Genomic DNA, 14,427 nt, shown 5'->3' with positions numbered 1-14,427 from the left:
GACCTCTGCCTAATGATGGCTTCAGATCCTTTCCCAGCTAATTCCCCTGTCAGTCTAACTCCCACACAGTCATTCTTCTGCGGGAAAAAAAAGAGGCTTGGACTGGGAGGATCTGCATGCCTTCAATCTTCCAGTGTGGCCAATGGAAGAAAAAAATGTCTCGCTTAAAGATTATCAGCTGAGCCAATGGCGTGCATCAATGTGTTTCACGTGACTACATTTCCCCCTGTCTTTCACATGGGTATTATATAGTTCAATTCAGTGCAGCAGATAGAAGCAATACTAGAGCACTGGGATGTCTGCACACAAGTGCCTGACCAAAGTGACTTTAAACTGAAGCATGTTTCTTTGTATAATTAATGGAACTTCCTGCTTCCTTCCCTTCTCAACTTGTAGTCAAGCTAAACGCGGCACTGTACAGCTTGAAGAATATTCATAAGAGTCTATTCTTGCATCTGAACTGTAAGTATTTTCTTTTAATACGCTTGCCTTGTGAGATTGCTTCACCGCACAGCTCCAAATGATTTGGCGTTTGTGTGATTTCTGTTCAGTGACAAATAAATATCCCGGAGGAACATTTGAAGTTTGATGAAAACGGCTCACATACCATAGAGTGACCTTAAATCACTTTTTTGGGAGGGAGGGAGGGTGGGAGGGGGTGGTGGTGGTGGTTGTGGGGTGGGGGGGGGTGGGGGTGGTGCGGGTGCGGGAGAGAAAGTAGACAGCCCAAGGGAACTGTCTGTCTGTCTGCTGACTGCAGCACAGACTCCTTTAAGCAGCGGCAACCCTCTGCATTATTCAGGGTGCAGGACGAGATGAAGTATGCTGCTTGTGATAACACATTCACCGTGTCCAATCAGTTCCACTGCAAGCACTAAGTAGAACAAACTCGGCTGACCCCATGACGAGGGGGTACGGCCCTGTCCAGCCAACTCAGAGTTTAGCTTGTACAATGAGTAGCTGAAAAGCCCAGAGCTTTCAAGGGGCACAGCTGAAGAGCTTTGAAATTCAAACAAAGGGCAAGCAGGAGGGATCTTTTTTTTTTGTTTACATTAATTAATCTTTCCTACATATTTTTGCATACAACCCTGAGCAGTGCTCAATAAATCCTGAAGCAATCTGGACTCCTTTACACAGACGATCTTAAATCTGCCTCCCATTCTTGGGAGACATATCAAATACATAAATTCATTTAACATGGGAATATGTTCGTTTTTTCTTTCTCTCTCTCTGTGAGCTGAGCTCTTTTTTTCTCCTTTTCTTTGTCTGCCATCATGTCATCCACAGCTCCTCCTCCGTTCCCCGCGCTCCCCCCCCGCCCCCCCACCCTCCCCATTCAACACCACCACCCACTGTGAGCTAAGACACCTGAAGGCTAGACATAATGATCAGAGCTCTCGCCTGTCTGGCCTGCAGCCAGTTTTTTTTCTACAATCAAGGAGCCTGCACGCAATGCATGACGAGTCTGTTCTACTGCACTAAGAGAGCGGCAACTGTGGGCTTCCATATGCCACAAACAGCTAACTGCAGCAGTAAACGGGAGCCAACCCTCCCTTTGTTAAGCTTTTTTTTTTAATGCACAGATTAATGTAATTTTTGAGGCGTCCACACTCATAACACCGGCAAGCTCCCCCCCCCCCCCCCCCCGCACCCCCCTCCCCCGTTATAACTATCGCCATAAACTTTGTGCAGAGTTTGACCAGACCAGATGGCCGTGTGCCCTTTTCTTATTTAGATGAGATTCTTCCTTTCAATAACATCATTCTTCCTGCTCATAAGGCCCTGCTTAAAATTTTCAGCAGAAGGAATCAGCTGAGTATTTTCAATACTAATTGACCATATGCAGAGGAAGGGATCGTGTGGCAATCAGTGGGACCATTGTAAGGCTAACGGGATCAAGCCGGTCTTTGTCTCATCTGCAATAGCCGCGGCGGAAAAAAACTGTACAAAAATTTAAATATTTTTGCAATGCTGACGTACTTTATTTCAGGGCTGTTTCGCTGCTGACAACTCGTTTACACTGAAGTGCTGCGGGGGGGGGGGGGGGGGGGGGGCGGTTGCGGTCGGCGGTGGGGGGGGAACAAACTGCTTGAATTAACTGATCTGTTCCAGACATTCCCATTCACTTGTTTTCAGTACTGCGACAATAAAATAAAATCCTCTTGTCTTAATGAGCTATTTGTTCTGGACATGCGGCTTTTAACTTCAAAACTTTGTCAGCCATTTGATTTTGTTTCAGATGGGGGTGGGCACAGGGGTTGAAAGGGAGGGTATATGTCTGCGCGTGGAGAAATACTTAATAACCGCCAAATACAAATAGTCGTACTGAGTGAAACGTGCGATCGTAGTGCTTTCCAAGCAAGTAAATTGATCCCCGCCATTCTATGTTCTATACACAGGGTGGTGTATCTCCACTATTTGCATTTTTTTTAAAGGGTGTCTGGAATAGCCCAAGGTTGACACTGTATCAATAATGGATCTTTAGAATTGCTGCTACCTTGCTAACTTAGCAGGCATTCCATATCACCATTGCCAGACAAAATACCTACTTCACTGGCTAGCCTGACTGGGTCTTTGAAAGCAAATGACTCGCACCAAGGAATGAATTTAACTTCTTCTGTGGCGATCAACTGAATCGTGCTACAGCTGTGCTCAAGTGCACACAGACAATTTGGTCTTCAAAGAACACGGCGCTGCCACAACTTATGGCCTTTTTAAAACCTTACAATACAAGTGTCTATTACCCGGACCCTTCCTTTTATTACACCTTCCTCCTCTACCTGGATTTGAATGCAAGTCAGACAGACGAGTAATTTGCTGGGCAATAGACTGTGTTTGGTTTGAAATGATGGGGGGGTGGGGCAAAGATACTTCATCTATTATGGAACGTAACAAGGGAAATGTCACCAAGAAGGAGCCGTCATTTACATAACCTTCGAGCAGCCAGGTGTGTCCGAAGACGTTGGAAGACACTGCACGTTGATTTATCGCAAGGTGGAAATCAAACAAAAGATATATCCCTTCAAGAACTCCTGCAACCAGAGTCGGCTTTAAATGATAAAAAAAAGTATCTTGACAGCTGAAACAAATCATCGCCATGCCCGAAGAGGAGCTGTGCCTTTTTCACTGTATTAGTTCTGCTATCAAAGCACCAAAGAGCATCTGCAATCTCTCCAGACTCCAGCTTCTAATAATGCGGATTTAGATCGGTTTGATGGAATTAAGAGGTAGTCATAACAAGAGGTTCCTGTGAAATCTAATCTTTGTTTTGAAAAAAAAAGCACTGCCTATTAATGCTCGGAATTCTTCCAATACTGAACACGATGGGGAGGTGGGGGCGGGGGGGGGGAAGGGTGGGGGGTGGTTGGGGTGGGGGGTGGGGAATGAGAAGCTGGTGGATAATTACGCTGCTGGTGATCTTAAGTATATTCTTTGGATTACCATGTCTGGAAAAGAAGAAAGGCGAGTGTCGCATGATGAATCCACAGGGGTTGTCTGGACCTTTCATACAGTGCAAAGTCTGTGTAGTCAGTGCCCTAGCCAGGGTCAGCCTTTGCCCTCACTTACACGCTGCTCTCTACTCCAGGTGCAGCCACTTGCTTGCTGCCTTTGCATACACTGAGCAGGATTGTGATGCTGTAAGGCATGGGTTTCAGCCACCGAATGATGGTGCGCGGGCCATGTTAGAGGTTTACAGCTGTACAAACCCCTACGCAAACAACGTTAAGCCAGACGCAATGCACGATGCTGCCATAGTTAAATCTGCTCCCCAGAGGGTCACACCGACCTGTTATCAGCCCATGTGTCAAATATCATTTTACTATTTGCTCAAATTGTTTTTTTCTCAAAACCATAGGAGTTTAATAGCGCCACACATGGAATTTTAACCAGCTAATATTTTCTTTCTGACTAGGAAAGCTGCCTTCGCTGCCCTCATTACTTCATTGCTTTATGAAAACTCAGAAAACACTTTTAAGATACATAAAATAATTTTGCAAAGTAATTCCATTGGAACACAAGCCACAGTTCGCAAAGGGTTAAAATTACCCAGTGCCTCCTCCCACCCCCCTCCCCCCATGGGTAGGAGAGGCGACACTTAGCTCAGAATAGCATGGAAGCTGTTACCATGGCAAATATTCTGTTCAGTTCAATCAAACATGGCGCTGGAAGAAGGAGTCATCATCACTCACTAACTAATGTTGGACAGATCAAGTGGAAGATGTCCATTGCATGTCACAGCGTCTGGAAAAATCCTTGTTGTGGGGATTGATTTTTCATCATCTTTTTCCCCACAGTCTCAAACTGTCTATTATCTGGCCAGAACTTTCTAGATGATCCATTATCTTTAGATCTGCCTTTGTAAGAACTCACGCTAAGAGTGCAATAATGTATGAATTTCCATACTACTTTACTTCATGGAACAGTTTCCAATGAAGTAGACTTCTTCAATCTCAACCCCCTGTCATGGGGCAATTGCACAAAAATAGACCTGTGGAATTTGAACAGGAAAATTGAATCTGCATGGAATACATTAGACATAAAAAGTTGATTGGTTAACTCGGCACTGTTTGGTCATTTATTGAATTGCTTCCTATTTCCAACCAATGCCCACCCCCATCCACTCACCCATTTCCAACCATTCACAATGATAACTTGATTCAGGCTGTTAATGCGCATGTTTCGAGTCAATACATTTTTACCACGGATTTGATTAACAACAAATCTTGACGCATTTCTTCCTTAGAAATGTGTTTCTTGTAATCCATTTTGCCACCCTCTGTCTGGAAGATGAAGCCAAACCTCGTGACAATCAATAATTGAGCAGCCAGCAATTGAATTCTGTGAAGAAATGCATTTAAAATCAAAAGTTCAGACATGCTGTGAGCCTGACTGTCTGGTTGGATTGCAGCAGACATGCGGACCTGTCTAGAAGGCTTTTCACCAAAGCTCTGTCATTCCATCTAAACCTAATGTCAGAAAATTTCTCCAACTAGTGCATTAATCCCATCCCTTCGCAACAGAGCTGGGTGTTATTGCGCTGTCGCCGATATGGAAAATATACTGAAATGGCCAGATAGAAATTAAAATGCTTAACTAAATCAGTGGGATAGAATTTCTCTTCAGGGCAGAATATATGGATAGAATGTGCTGCACCAGGGACACAGTCAGTTCTCCAGTCAGACAATGAGGGTTACTGAATAACCTGCCATTAAACCATTAGACGGTGTATGTTTTTATTCAGTTGTCCCAGTTTAAGAATACATAATTATTAACATTTCAGTTCAATGGGTTAAGGTTTTAAAATATATATATAAATCTCAAAGTAAATCAAAACACACTTATTCCTGACAATTCAAAAAAAAACCCCAAACTAATTTATAGAATTCAGTTGAGAAATACAAGAGAGCTCTGTGGCAGAAATGTGATGATTTCCCTCAGCTTGAGGTTTTCCCTATTGCTGGTTTATGTCGTGGAAATGCAAGGTAATGAATAACTTGGGTTGTGACTGAGGGGCATCCTGTATAGCTCGACCCATTTCATTTGCTGCGCATTAGTTCCACTCCTGGTCACGTAGCCTTTTCACCAGCCTTTCCACCAGGGTATTCAGTTTCCTATTTGTGGATCATAATTTATATTTTATGAGGTTGTACATTACAAGAATCAACTTTTTTTTTTAGGCACCCTGAAGCTTTTTTGGCCAGAAGCGATGCTTTTTTTTATTTGGCTTTTAAGTTGCAGAACTGACTGTGCAGGCACAGGCAAAGTTAGAAGTGTTTTATTTCAAAGCAGGAAAGGGAAGGCAATGACATTGCGGGTGTTCTGAAGAGCTGATGAGTGTGCCCAGGCTAATTGAAGAACAAGTTCGTCAGACATCAATACATTTGCATTGATGTCGTAAGATATAAACTCAATCTGCTTTTAATTTTTACTCCCTTTGTCTTCTGAACAAGTCAAATCATGCTTAATACATTCAGAACAAACAAACAGCCATTTCTCAAGTGATCATCCCCCACAAGCTAGAGTGGGGACTATTTAGTGCACTATTTAGCCAAGAGAGCATTGCAGTCAGCCTGCCCTATTTGCACACCAAGCTAACACTGATGCAGGATAGTAATCGCGAGCAGCAATGCCAATATTGCTTTTCCTCCCCACCAAAAGGATATTGGTGTTTATTTCACAACTACTCCACTGAGATCGAGGACTATGCCAATGATTTTCCTCATCTGTTTCAACAGGCAGGGCATATCCCCCACTGAGCCATCCGTGGGGCAATAGTAACAAGTCCTATAGCTTTATTTTATTCATTCATGGGATGTGGGCATCACTGGCTAGACCAGCATTTACTGCTCACTCCTACTTGCCCTTGAGAAGGCAGTGGTGAGCCACCTTCCTGAACCACTGCAATCCCCGTGTTGTTGGAACCCAATGCTGTTAGGAAGGGAGTTCCAGGATTTTGACCTGGCTGTTTACACTTTTTCTCAAAAGGAGATAGAATTCTTGAAATCCAAGCCCTTTAAAAAACAAGAATGCTGGAGGCTTGAATGAACTTCAAATATATTTCCAGGGCAATTAGTCTTCAATGGACTCCTCAATGGTGAGTGAAAGGGCAGGGACAGGAAAAATGAGAAGATGTCCACCACTCCAACCAGCTCACTTCAATGTGCAACCCAAGGATCTGCACAACAGATTTTCACCTCGCCCTGTTTAACACCAAACTCTCATCCTTTCCCACTTTTTCACTCTCTTTTATACTGTTCAGCTGGTTGAAGAGAACCGTCTGAAATACCATAGTATTTCATTGCATCCTGTGGCTAAAAAAAGTAGCCAAAGGCAAGTAGGATAACTGTAATGATTTGTCACATATTCTTATAAATTATAAAGATCTTGATACAGAAAGAAGCAAACAGTTAAGAGAAAAAGAAGTCCCAGATATGGACTCAGTCATACTGTAGCTCATACTCGACCCTTTATTTGACACCCGTATTTGTTTAAAAAAATAGTGAAGAGGTAAAAACATCATTAAGCATGACAGCAACCATATCAGTCAAACTGACCTCTTTGTATGGCAGTTTTATTAAAAACAACAGGAAATGGCTGGCTGGAAGGAGGAAAATTAAATAAAACTGTACCATCTAAGCATCTTTTAAGATTAAGAAATCAAATTATAACAGTGTAGTATTAGTTTTCATTGTACCGTCCATTATACTGCAAAGGATTTCTAAAGATGCGCAGTGTCTTTTTGTTCAACACGATGCAGTGGAACCCACTAAACCAGTGTGGATCTCAGTTCTCTAATAACAGGCCATTCCATTTGTACTTGAATATTGCGGCAGAAATTTAAGTAACAGTATAGAATTACCACACTCTGACTTTCATCAGACTTCATTCCAAAAAGGCTACTAAAACTATGGCTATTAGATTATTCCATAGGAAGGCAACTTAAAATAAATCTAAATGAGCAGATTTTGATATTAACCACAATTTGCTAAGAAGTCTAATGTTAATAGTCAAAAGAAAGTTTGCTTAATTGATATATTGGATTCCCATCGCTTTTAGCCAAGACGTCACTGTAGGAATAAAGTATTGAATGTCAACTGAGCAATGAGCTGGGTCAAAGCTTTGGCTCAGAGATCTTTCTGCAATCTGCCGAACATGTTAAACTTTCAGAACCAAAGTCATCATCTTGTAACAAAGCTTTTCCATCACTGGATACAAAGACAATAGTCGTTTTTCAAATTTACAGCGCTCTGAAGTTTTCCTTTGCAGATTGTGGGGGGCAATTTTCCACCCCCTTCACTGCGGGTGCAAATCCCGCTCTGGCTGCTAACTCTCGTTAGAGGGCTAAAACAGGACTTGAGCCGGGGAAATCTCAGAATGAGACCTTCCCCGCCCCCATCCCACTGACAAAATCATCAAGATCACGCCCAGGGCATGAACCTGATTTCCAACAATTTAAATAAATTCAAATTTGCAGAAATGGCTTTATGCTGTAACTTCCGTGTTCCCCATACATTCCTCCCCCTGCGTCGTGACATCACGCCAATGGGAATCGTTACTGGTCTCCAAAAACAGAAACCAGTCGTGATGACCACGCCGGGGGCTCAGAGGTGAGAATAGTCCCGTGGTGGTACCAGGGGCAGGGTCTTCAGGGAACCCTACTGGGGGCTTCCCATTATTTAAAAATGGTGCCCAAATCTCTGTGGAGTCGGCCTTGTCCTCCCTGCAGAAATGATGGCACAAAACACGCCCCCCCCCCACCTTGTTTTTCTTTACAAAGTGCCAGAAGATCTGGAGAGAAAAGCTGCCTGGGAGAAACACGGCAGTTTGTTCAGACGGAATCTGACATTTTTGGGGAAAATTACATGCCAAGTTTAATATACCCAATTGTTTTGTCTAAAATGAAATATCTGCAATGTTTCAGCCCAGTGTTCACTCTCGCTCACTGACAGCCATAAGCTCAGGCTATTACTGAAATGCACTGCCATTTCCCACTGCAATGGAGGAGCAGGGGTCGATTGGTTATAGGAACCATCGCAGAATCAATCTTTTACAAATCAGTTAAAAGATAAAGGCGCATCCTCCTCCTGCTCTTCCTAATCTCCCTTGTTAAATGTTAATGAACTTGGTCAGAACAACTTCCTAATGCTGTGAATTACAAATCCCACACACTCTAGCTTCCCCTTACAATAGTTGCCAACATCACCAAATCTCCCAACTACAAATTTGTTGTTAAAATAAAGAGACCGATTAGGGTGGATTTACCAGCACTATATGGTGGGGCGGAGGGGTGCGGGGGAACTTGATAGTCATCCCACTGCATTAGTATTGATTTCTATCCATCAAGGCTTGGTCCATTTATTATGCGGGAAAAGGGCAGGGTCACTTTGATTGAACTACAATGCCAGGTGCAAGGCCATTACCAGGATTTTTAAAGTAAATTAATCCAGCAGATCTTCTTAGATTCATCTTTGGAATTGTGGCATATTCTTCGTGCAACTCTTCCGAGATTGGAATTGCATTCCATCCTTTCGTGCATCTCATAATTTTGCAGACTGTTGTTTTCAATTATGCAAATTATTACTTAAGCCAGAGGCAAACCAACTGCCAGTCTTTTACCCGGGTTTTTTGTCACATTAAGAGGTACCGTAAAACGCAAGTTGTTGAGGGAACATAACTACACAGAAGGTTAAATGACTTTGACTACATTAGTCAATACAGTACTTTTTTTTTTCCAAAAGGATTCTTCAGCCCAGAAGCTTAAACTAAAACCAGCTATAACCGCACAAAGCTACCTTTCATTGGTTTGGGGCCATTGCTGAGATGAAAAATAAAAGAAGGCTGTCAATAATGCATGGAACAACGCGTGCTTTCTCTGTCTAACAGCTTGCAGCCGAAAGGATAAATTTTACACAGTTCAATGAAAGCAGTAACAGTGAAGAGGAATTCTGATTTTTCAGCACTTTGCTTTCTCTCTCCACCGTACTGTTTTGCAGTTATTTGAAAGCACTTGTAGATCCAGAGCTCTTTAAAAAGTACAGAATGTCCTTCACCGGTTTCAGGGTAGCCACATGTTTCCTATCAGACAACATCTGCAAAACTTGATTCTTATGCTTAACAGTGCAGAGTATTGCAAAGCTGAACCAGAAGAATGTATGAAAAACCAAAAAGGAAAAAAGGAAGACTTTAAACATGGTATTCTACAATGAAACTAAACATTGTTTTTTTTTAAAATTCCCCCTTTAGTTCCCAAGAGGTTAATAAAACTATATGTTGGGTCACAGTATAATAACTCCTTTCTTTCTCAGCCAGCGTTCTCATGAAGCAGAACGCCATGGATTTGGATAAAAACTGTTCCAATACTTGACCTTTGGCTAACTGAAAATGTGAGAAATCTTTCTGGGCTATAAGGCAACATTTCATTTTAAACTCAGCCATTATGTACATATCACAGTCCTGTGTACCGCATGGGCACATCCTAGTAAAATAACTCCATCTAATTAATCCCAGGACGGACTAAATCCCAGTTACATTTACTCTGCTAAAATGGTTTTTTGTTGCGTGTCATCAATTTGACATGGATCACAACTAATTTTGGCTAAATTTAGTCTAGAGATGAAGAGCAAAGTTCCTGCTGAGGACAGCAAGTTAACCCTTGAAATAGATTTCATAGAATGTCGCTTCACGCTGTTCTTTCACTATTGTCATACTTAGTCCATTGTTTGGTCCTTGATTACTTAGGATAGGTCCAGTGACCATTTTAGCCAGTATTAAAAGCTCAGGATAAATCAATAATGTATTTAGAATAGAAGCTTAAGCAAGATTAGGTAAACCAGCGTGACACAACATTCTTCCTTCCGTGCATGGACTTATCATTTGATCTGCATAGGCTGTAGGTGTGTGATGAGGTAGTGGAGCAGGTTTCTCGCGCACACCACATCACCAAGCACTTCAGCATGGAATGAATTAACTGGCATTATATAACACCAGTTTAGCGCAGAATTAATGGAATTAGTATCATGTAACACTAGTTTACCCAATCAAGTTTCAGGTTCTCATCTAAAGATCAAGAGGGAATAAATGGATTTGACATGTGAAGAGGATTGAAACTGCACAAAACAAATAGATAAATTGAAGTGAAAAGATGGTAGAAAGTTTGGAACATTACATATATTTTTACAACACATAACTAGGCCCTTTGGCCCAACTGCTGATGCTGGTTTTATTGTTCCAGTCAAGCCTCCACCTATCTTGGAAGGAATATTAATCGAATGAAACAATCTCGAGCATTTTGAGTATTAATCTACGACATCTGACTCTAAGATGAGACAACAGTGGTGTTTGAGGGAGGTCACAAATGAGCAGTCCGTGGATGTAAAGCACTAAAATATTGTCAAGATACACTGGAGCCTAAGAGATCTAATCTTTCATTCTGATCATTAGCATTCACAGTAAGAAGTCTCACAACACCAGGTTAAAGTCCAACAGGTTTATTTGGTAGCACAAGCCACTAGCTTTCGGAGCGCTGCTCCTTCATCGGGTAAGTGGGAGTTCTCCCACTTACCCGATGAAGGAGCAGCGCTCTGAAAGCTAGTGGCTTGTGCTACCAAATAAACCTGTTGGACTTTAACCTAGTGTTGTGAGACTTCTTACTGTGTTTACCCCAGTCCAACACCGGCATCTCCACATCATTAGCATTCACACATGGCTACTTCTGAAAATTCAAAAGGTGACTTTTTAGTTTCAAATCCTTCAAGGTTTTGCAGTGCTATCGATGCGAATATGGATTTGTGCAAGTTGCTCCTGCCTTCAGTAAAGATTACGTGGTGGATCCTGACAAAGGAACACACAATAGGGCAAAGTATCTTGCACCTTATTTAGGGTGGTGTCTGATTTTCCATTTGCAGATGACTTTGCTGAGTAATGTCTACTTTCTATATTTAAAAAAAAGTTTGTTGCAATGGTTTTAGTTTGGTCTGACTGACTAATTGGAGTGCTGATTACCCTTGATCACAGCAGTTAATCATGCCTTATTTGAATGTCTGAGTCTGTCCGTTTTTCCCTCCCTGGTCATTAGAACGACTAACGACATTTTGAAGATATTATATAGTGTAAACTCATCTGGTAAGCAAGTACAAAGTATGTGGAAAGGAATATCTTTCAATGTGACTAAATAGATTGCACAGACTAGGAGCATGCTGTCTAGAAAATTGATTAGACTTGAAGATTGATGGACTTGACCTTCAGGCTTTTTCCTTAACCATTGAACCTGTAGTTAGTTAGTTAGGCAAGACAATATCCAAATGTCAATTGTTCCTTACTGATAAGAACAGTGCTGAATAGGCCAAGACATTCTAGTCTGGAACAAGTACAAATGTGACCCCGAGTATCAGGCTCCTATTACTTTAATATGGGGGGAGCTTGAAGAAACATTAGGACTGCAATTACATGCTAGGATTCAATTTGTTTTTTTTTAAAAATCTACCAAATGGTTGTAAATGTAGATGCATAAAATTCAGCCTGTAAAACAAATGAGATTTTTTTTCATCCTTCTGAGACCCCCTACCCCCAACATAGAATCCCTCTCCATTTCCAGAATTTAGCACAATCCAAAATTGTGCCATCATAGATCCCAAACAGTAGTGTGTGTTATTACAATATCATTTAAACCACTTCATTCTCCACTTCAAATTGGTGTTATTCATGATGTTAATTAAGGTGTTTCTGAGCATTTCACATTCTGAATTGACGTGTTAGGTGATGCGATGTATAATCACTAACTTTTTCCTTAAGCCTAACATTGAAAAACATCCTAAGATAGCTCAAAACTGCTGTGTAAATGCAAGTTAATTTGATTGAAAGTTGCCCATGATGACATTTGTTGGTTATTCTTGATGGTGGCTGTATATAGCTGTTGTTGATGATGGTTAGTGATGATCACATCTGTAAGGAAGACAAATCCTCTTGCATGCTTTCCATCCTTCACATTTGCTACTACGTCATTTGACAGTACACTCATGTACACATTGGCACTATTATATAACTACCAGTTTCTAAATAGTATCTATAAAATTTAAAGTAATCGGTCGTGAAGCAGTGAGCTGGTTTTGTGATGCAGTGGGTAGCGTCCCTGCCTCTGAGCCTGAAGCTCTGAGTTTAAGTCCCACATCAGGACTTGATGACCAAGGAAGGCGAGTTCATAACGCAGCCAAACAGGTTGTGTATCAACCTGGAAAATCCTTCCTCCATACACCAATGGCAGGTAGTAAGAGCGGGAGAGAGTCCTGGTCAGCAACATGATGGAAAGGAAATTAGAGCCTTTTCCATCACTATCCATAGGTCCAGACTACATAGTGCAAGTTATCAGAGGAACTTGGACCCACTCGAGGGGATCAGATTGGAACCAACAGCAGGGGGGTTTGATTCCTGTTCTGGCTGGGGTGCCTCCTTGCACTGCCCATGGTGATCAGACCTGCCTTTGGGCAGAGAACTGAAGAAAAGGCGTAAAGATGTTTCAGGCCCAACACAATAACGATTCTTCATCTTGTGGTGAATAAGGCAAAATAGCACAAAAAGAACTATCTACTCAGTATTTAATTGGAGAATAAAAAACCTTTCCAGTATATCTTATACTGGTGAATGGATAAACCAATTCTTCCACACAACGGTAAACTGCATAGTGTAATGTGTACAGTTAAAAGTACTATGTACAATTTTAGGTGGACAAGCAAAAATATCAGCGGGATCTTCTGGTCCTGCCGACGGTACACCACCTGCTGTGGTTTCCCCGGGAAATCCCATTGACAGCGGCGGAACCAGAAGGTCCCACCACCCATGAATGGCATGTTGCTTCCTGCCGTGAGAAACACATCATGGGGAGGCCAGAGAATCCCGCCCCCCTCCCATCATCATTTTCATCAGGAACTTTGACACGATAAAGAATGATTTGCCCCACTTAAATAAACTGGCCTAATAATGTGACTTAAATTGGTTAAAATATTGTAACAATTACTGAGAATGCTCAGTCGTCCATGCACTGTCAAGATTTATCTATCACTGTAATGTGGCAGCACTAGTCCTGCCCATGTCGATTTACAAGGATTTAATTCTGTCTGACATGCTGTTGGCTTAAGATGGTATGTCGCTTTCAATATTAATGCTAACTCATCTAATGAGAAGCCAGATAAGTACACACCGGAGAAAGGAATAGGAGGATATGCTGAGAGGATCAGATGTAGTAGTAAGGTGGCTTGGGTGGCGCATATACCAGTTGGACTGCATGGCCAGGCTCTGCTGCAATTTCTTTGTAATCCTGAGTGAAAATTATTTGGGCACAGAACATGATGGAACTATTGCCATCCGATTGGAGTCATAGGGTGGAACAGGCAATGCCCAGCTCATGATCTTCCATCTAAGTGATCAGCTACACCGCTGGGCCATAAGCATGGCCTGTGGATAACATAACACAAACGAACCCAAGCACTCAGAGCGACTGCAATGACAGCCACTCTCCAGTTACACATTATTTGATTTCTAATGCTCACATTGCTTTCAACACACAACATTTTGCCCCCTTCCCCCACAATCGATAAAGTACTCTGCCGATTTGCGAGGTATGGCTGGAGGCTGGGCAGGGCATTTACTTCTTGTTTTATTTGAGCAGTTTTTAAAAAAAAAAATCTCTTATCCGGTCATTAAATGTGACCTTTAATAAAATAACATAAGGTAATAAGGCAACCAACAAAAACTTCTGCTAACCACAGGCATGTTTCCATCATAATAAGTAGCTGTGCAGTGTAATCAGGGTGCCTAGGAAAAATATCCTGAGGACTTTGAGAAAGACAACCACCAGAACAAAGACATTTCGCTGAAGCAACAAAGGAGCTTCACTGGAAAACCATTGAATTCAAGGAAATCCATCTATCAATA

The 14,427-nt window shown here is 41.9% G+C and overlaps 1 long non-coding RNA gene across 1 annotated transcript in view; it reads left to right on the top strand.

The window, feature by feature from the left end:
- Positions 1 to 260: 260 nt before the first annotated feature.
- The window catches only part of LOC144497901 (uncharacterized), a 76,766-nt gene continuing 62,599 nt past the window's right edge, over positions 261 to 14,427 (top strand). Inside the window, exon 1 of the long non-coding RNA XR_013498573.1 lies at positions 261 to 462. This is a non-coding gene — a long non-coding RNA (uncharacterized LOC144497901). The remainder of the gene's footprint in view (positions 463 to 14,427) is intronic.

This window comes from Mustelus asterias, chromosome 8 (assembly GCF_964213995.1).
Source record: "Mustelus asterias chromosome 8, sMusAst1.hap1.1, whole genome shotgun sequence".
In the NCBI taxonomy this organism is placed as follows: domain Eukaryota; kingdom Metazoa; phylum Chordata; class Chondrichthyes; order Carcharhiniformes; family Triakidae; genus Mustelus; species Mustelus asterias.
Note: the sequence above shows the minus strand (reverse complement) of the source record. Positions and strands in the feature narration are given on the sequence as shown.